We start from the raw sequence: 6,758 nt of genomic DNA, 5'->3' as shown, positions 1-6,758 counted from the left end.
GTAGAAGCAAAGACTTAGGTGTTGCTTGTCTAGATGACTTAACTATTCTTCACCCACCTGGCGGAGATGCCACCCTTGAGAGGAGCTAAAGATACTGGGGAGAGGAATAGACAGCATTCCAGTGTGCTATAACACCAGGAATACCAGCAGATGGCACCACCAGCCAGGAGAGGACAGCGTCCTTCCTCTCGAAGGGAGACTGCTTGCTGTAAGGGACCAGCATCTAGCAACTTTAGACACTGCACAGGCATCCAGAAAGGGCCACACTGGGAAGAGTCCACTCGGGTACCCCTCCAGATGGCACAGGGACCCTTGGGCCTGTGTATTTCCAGGGAAGTGGGAGTAGGAAGGAAGTAGTATTTGACTTAATTGAGGGTAGCAGATGTTCAGAAGTTGGCAGAAAATATGATCATTGTCTTGGAGAAGTTTGGCCATAAAGAGGAAATAACTTGGAGGAAAGTAAGCTTAAGAGATAAATATTTTTAAAATATTTATTCAGATTTTTAATTAATATATGTTTGGTGCCTGAATGTATGTATGTGCACCCCACACATGCAGGGCCTGTGGGGGCCAGGAGAGGGTGATAGATTCCCCGAACTGGAGTTAGAAGCAATTTTGAGCTGCCATGTCTGTTGGGAACCGACCCCAGGTCCTCTGCAAGAACAGTGAACTCTCTTAACTATGGAACCATCTCCCTAGCCCCAGCCTGGATTTTTAAGATGGAAAAAACTTGTCAATACTTTATTAGTTGTGCCTCTACTCTCCTTGAGAAGTTAAACATGTAAGAAATGGCCACAGCGGAGGAAGCCACATTCTCCCAGGATCGCGCTTCATTTTCTGTGCACGTTGGTCTGTGAAATATTTTTGTTTGGTTTACTTTATTTTATTTTACTTTTTTGAAGTAGAGTTTGGCTATGTAGCTTGTGCTGGCCTGGAACTCAGAATCGAGTCTCAGCCTCTCAGGGGTTGGGATTACAGGTTGCATCACCACACCGGGCTGGGTGGGGTCGTCTTCCACAGTCCATTCTGCTTTTTAGCCCGACCTGCGGACGCTTCTGCACCCTGGTCCCTACAACTTAGTGACAAGGCAGAAGAATACAGACGTGGCCTGGCACAGAGGCGCTCCGGCAGAGTGAGGAGGGCATCTCTTCTGGACGACACCTTTTCTCTGTGACATGGGGTAAATGAAAGAATCCATGGAGTGGCGAAAAGGAACAGTTTGGGGTGGTCCCTGTAAGAATGGGAAAATGAGCCAGGCGGTGGTGGCGCACGCCTGCAATCCCAGCATGTGGGAGGCAGAGGCAGGCGAATTTCTGAGTTCCAGGCCAGCCTGGTCTACAGAGTGAGTTCCAGGACAGCCAGGGCTACACAGAGAAACCCTGTCTCGAAAAAACCAAATCCAAAAAACAAAAAAAACAAAAACAAAACAAAAAAAACCAAAAACCCCAACCAACCAACCAACCAACCAAACAAACCCAAAACAACAACAAAAAAAAAAAAAACAAAAAAAAAAAACAAACAAAAAAAACCAAAACAAAACAGAAAAGCGAGCCTTCTAGTAGACGGTAGCTTTGGCCTGAAACCTAATGTGGGAGGCTGTGATTCAACAATAGATTAATCCACATCTGTGTGCATCCTTCCCCAGCATGGAAAGTGAAATTAGGAGGCTCCAGTAGATATGACCAGGGATAGTGTAGAAGTGGCTAAGTGGGAAGGAATGGCCGGAACTGACTGGGCGGTGTGCAAGGAGCTGGATTTCAGGTCCCAGGGGCTGAGGTGAAAGATCTTTCAAGAGTGACCACCTTCACCGCCTTGAACGCTGGGGATGGATGGCTGGGCGCCCCCTGGCTGCGGGTGAAGGAGGCCAGCACATGCGTGGAAAACACTGCAGCGACGGGCAGTACCAGCTCCCGCATCTATCGCGCTGAGGACTTCAGAGAGAAAGAGAAAACAGACCTTTATCAACGATCCCGGACCCCCACATGGCGGAAGCAGAGAACCGACTCCTGCAAGTTGTCCTCTGAGCTTCACATATGCACCGCGGCACAGCCCCTCCCCCCCAAAATGAAAAAGATAATTTAAAAATGTAAAACCAAGCTGGAGGTTGGAAGTGGGAGGGTTTCCTTTGTTTTGGGTTTTTTGTTTGTTTGTTTGTTTGTTTTTTAAACGACCAACTAACTTTGCAACAAGGGACACATTTTCACTGCCTCATAAAGTGCAGGTTCTGGTGTGTGAGCTTTTTATAGCCAAAGAAAATGCAAAGGATCTGTGTCGCTTAAAAATGACTTACAAGGTCAGAGTTGGGGCAAGCACTGTGTCTCCCATAACTGTGACCTTCTGGTAACGTGAGGAGGGGGAGTGCCTGGGACGGAGGGCCTGTGCATTCCTGGAGAACTTGGTCTATAAAAAGGAGGCTCCACTAAGCAGCTAAGCCTCAAGAGACATAGCAGGCCGGAGGGGGCTGGGGAGAAAGGATGGGGTTGAGCCGTGGGGGAGGGGAAAGGAATGTTAGCGATTTCAGCCCAGCTGCGGGTGAGGAATGTGACCCCAGGGCTCAACTCTACTGAGCAGCCATCCCGCAGAAGTATGCGGGAGCAGCTGTTCAGGGGCAGGCACTCTAAAACTCATTGGCTCCGTGTATTATACTCTCTCCCCCACCCTCCATTTTGAGACAGAGTCTCTCTGTCCTGGAACTCGCTATATGTAGACCAGACACCAGGCTGACTATGTTGAGCATCTCCTGTCATGGAAAAGGTCAACACATTATCCTTACCGGAATAGAGACCTGTTACGCTTATTTTCCTTTCCTGCGTGTAACGCTTCTATACTAACCGCCGCCCATGGACGAGCAATCCTCGTCCACTCTCGTGGTATGCCTGCCACACAGCATTGCCTCTGAACAAAGAACTCACTTCACAGCCAAAGAGGAGCGACAGCGGACCCCCATGCCCATGGGACTCACAGGCCTTGCCACGTACCCCACCATCTTGAAGCGGCTGTCCTGATAAAAACAATGGAATGGTTTTGTTTGTTTGTTTGTTTTTTGGATTTGGTTTTTTTCAAGACAGGGTTTCTCTGTCTAGCCCTGGCTGTCCCAGAGTGCTGGGATTACAGGCGTGCGCCACCACCGCCCAGCGGAATGGTTTTTTAAGACAGTTACAGAGCCAACTAGGCAGCTGCAACCCGCAGGGCTGGCGCAGGGTTGTCCAGAAGGCAGTCCACGATTTGAAGCAGTAAGAGGAACTGTTTCTCCCATAGCTAGGATTCACAGGTCCGGGACTCAAGAGAGGCAAAGATAGGAATAGTTTCACTCACTATCACCCTAATGACCTACGAGCAAAATTCTGCTTCCTGTTTTCACAACCTTGTGATCTACTGACCTAGACGTTTAGGTTCCAGAAGAAGGTGTGCTTCTTCCAGGAGGCAAAGCAAACATCTTGTTGAATTGGAAGGCGAAGGCTTCTTCCTAGGGCTGGAGAGCCCAGTGGTTAAGAGTGCTGTTGGCCCTCAGTTCAATTCCCGGTTACCACATGGTGGGTGGCTCACAACCATCTATAATGGGATCTGATGCACTTCTGTCGTGCAACTAGAATACTAATATACATGAATAAATAAAGTTTAAAAAAAAAGACTTCTTCCTTACTACTTTTGAGTTCCTGATGCTCTTGAGTTAGACTAACAAAAGAGTTACAGTTTAGGCTGACAAATAAGTTACAGTTTATGAGGAGTGACTGATCCAGACTACTAAGGGGAAACTGGGTGATAAATGGCCAGGGCCCTTTACAAATGAAGTATGGGTCACCCCCTCCAGGTGAAGAACCAAGACCCTCTGAGGTGTTTGTTGAGGGTGGAGGAAAGACAGATGATGGTAGGGAAAGGTAGTTATAAATACCAGGCCGTGTGACCAGTTGTATTAGTCAGGATTTTCTAGAGTCACAGAACTTATGGAATGTCTCTGTATATTAAGGGAAATTAGTAGAATGATTTATTAGAGTCTTCAGGCCAACTAACCCAACAATGGGGGGCTGTCAACCTAGTAGTTGCTCAGTCCATGAGGCTAGGTGTTACTGTTGGTTTTTCCACAGTTTGTCTGCCTGCACGCCATGCAGATCACCTGTTGCGGGGGGCACTGCCCCACCCCTGTGCGGGCCATGGGGATGCGGCAGAGATACGGGCCGCAATGAGGTCACACCAGGCCAAACAGTTTCATGTAGGGCTTTATTTAAGATGGGGAAAAAGTGCAGCAGGCGGGAAGAAGGAAGGAAAAGAAAGAGAGGAGAAATGCTACCCAATTATATATGGGTGATGACATAAATTACAGGCAAAGGGGCTGGAGAGATGGCTCAGTGGTTAAGAGCACTGACTGCTCTCCCAAAGGTCCTGAGTTCAAATCCCAGCAACCATCCGTAATGAGATCTGATGCCCTCTTCTGGTGCGTCTGAAGACAGCTACAGTGTACTCACTTAAATAAATAAATAAATAAAAAATTTAAAAATTTCTTTAAAAAAAATTACAGGCAAAGGTAGGCCAATTGAATTCTGGGTATATGGCTGCTGTTGCCTTGGCAACAGGCCTATAGTTGCACTGTGCTAATTGTCGCCTATATGATGACACAGGTCTCGGTACTAACAGTTACAGCTGGTCTTCTGAATGAGCTGGAATCCTGAAGTAGGTTCCAACACATGTGCTGGCAAGTGTAAGCAGGTGGAGAAGAGAAAACCTTCCTTCTTCCGTGAGCCTCCAGCAGAAGGCGTGGCCCAAATGAAAGGTGTGACCACCATGACTGGACCTAAGCTATTCTTTACTTGGAACTTGCTCTGTCCCAGGCTGACCTTGAACTCAGCAATCTGCTTGCCTCTGTCTCCTGGGATTAAAGGCCTGTACCACCTTGCCTGGGCCTAAGTTTTTCATGGCCACTATGCCTCAAGATCCGGATCAAAAGCCTGTGTTTTTGGGGGTTTTGTTTTGTTTTTTGATTTTTGGTTTTTTCTTTTTCTTTTTTTTTAAAGATTTATTTTTATTTATTTATTATATGTAAGTACACTGTAGCTATCCTCAGACACTGCAGAAGAGGGAGTCAGATCTCATTATGGATGGTTATGAGCCACCATGTGGTTGCTGGGATTTGAACTCAGGACCTTCAGAAGAGCAGTCAGTGCTCTTAACTGCTGAGCCATCTCTCCAGCCCATTTAAAGATTTATTTATTTTATGTATATGAGTACACTTGTAGTTGTCTTCAGACACACCAGAAGAGGGCATTGGATGCCATTACAGATGGTTGGGAGCCACCATGTGGTTGCTGGGAATTGAACTCAGGACCTCTGGAAGAGCAGTCAGTGCTCTTAACCACTGAGCCATCTCTCCAGCCGATTTTTGGTTTTTTCGAGACAGGGTTTCTCTGTATAGCCCTGGCTGTCCTGGAACTCACTCTGTAGACCAGGCTGGCCTCGAACTCAGAAATCCGCCTACCCCTGCCTCCCAGAGTGAGGGATTACAAGCGTGTGCCACCACCACCACCACCACCACCCGTCTAGATTTAGCATTTCTTAAAGGACTTTACCACCTATTCTGAAGGGGAAACTTACAAATTGTGATTGTGTCGGGGATAGTTATATCATGTGGGGGAGGAGATTGCGACTTGTTGCTCTTTTTATTTGGAAATTAAGCATTGCATAAGGAGATGTTGAGTATCAAGTTGGCAAGGGGTGGACTCATGTGGCTGTCAATTTGACTAGAACTGGAAAAACTTAGCGGTAAGCCGCTGGGCACACTTGCAAGGGCTTTTCCTGATGGGGTGTTTGAAGTGGGAATACCCATGTCGGGAGGGCAGCACCTTGTAGCAGTAGCCCAGAAAAGGGGGAACCAAGGAAGACTTTCAAGGTTGCATCTCACAGGTGAGTCTAGCCACCCTGTTGCCAGGTCACAGCTCCTGCTGTTGCTACACTCCTGCACTCACATCAGAACACAGACCTCCATCACGGCTCCATCAGACCTCCAGGAAGCCTCCAGGCCTTCGGGTACCTGATCGGAACTCCTGGGGTAGCCAGCCTTTGTACTGATCAGCCCAAATCCTGTAAGACAGCCCAGTGAACCCCGTCTACTATCTATTCATCCTTCCAGGTCTCTTCTTCTAGAGAATCCTAATGTACCTACAGAGTTTTAGGAGTCAGCTCTCATACTGCACTTCCTGTGTCGTGGCTGTTGGTACCAAGACCTGCGAGGCCTGTGACGTCATATAGGCGACAATTAGAACTATAGGCCCGTTGCCAAGGCAACAGTCACCATATACCCAGAATTCAATGGCCCACCTTTACCTGTAATTTACGTCATCACCTATATAACTGGGTAGCCTTTCTCCCCCTCTCTCTTTCCTTCCTTCTTCCCACCCGCTACCCCTTTCCCCATCTTAAATAAAGTCCTATGTGGAACTGTTTGGCCTGGTGTATCTCTTTGCGGCCCACGTCTCCACCGCATCCCCGCAGCCAGCTGCAGGCGGACAGGTGACCTGTGCTGCAGAGTAGGCAGACGGACCTGCGTAGAAAAACCAACAGTGGCTACACTGGCTGCTGGTTTCTCTGGCCTCTTAGAACTCCGTCTTCTCATTTATCTTGGCATAACTCGATGGTTAAAGGTGGAGCTTTGGAGCCAGGCCACCTATATGTGGATCTGGGCTCCACTACTACTAGCTGGAATGTGTTAAGTAAGTTACTTAAACTCTCTTTGCCTTAGTTACATGTTTGGAGTGGAAATGATAATG

Source organism: Apodemus sylvaticus, chromosome 15 (genome assembly GCF_947179515.1).
Source record: "Apodemus sylvaticus chromosome 15, mApoSyl1.1, whole genome shotgun sequence".
In the NCBI taxonomy this organism is placed as follows: domain Eukaryota; kingdom Metazoa; phylum Chordata; class Mammalia; order Rodentia; family Muridae; genus Apodemus; species Apodemus sylvaticus.
Note: the sequence above shows the minus strand (reverse complement) of the source record.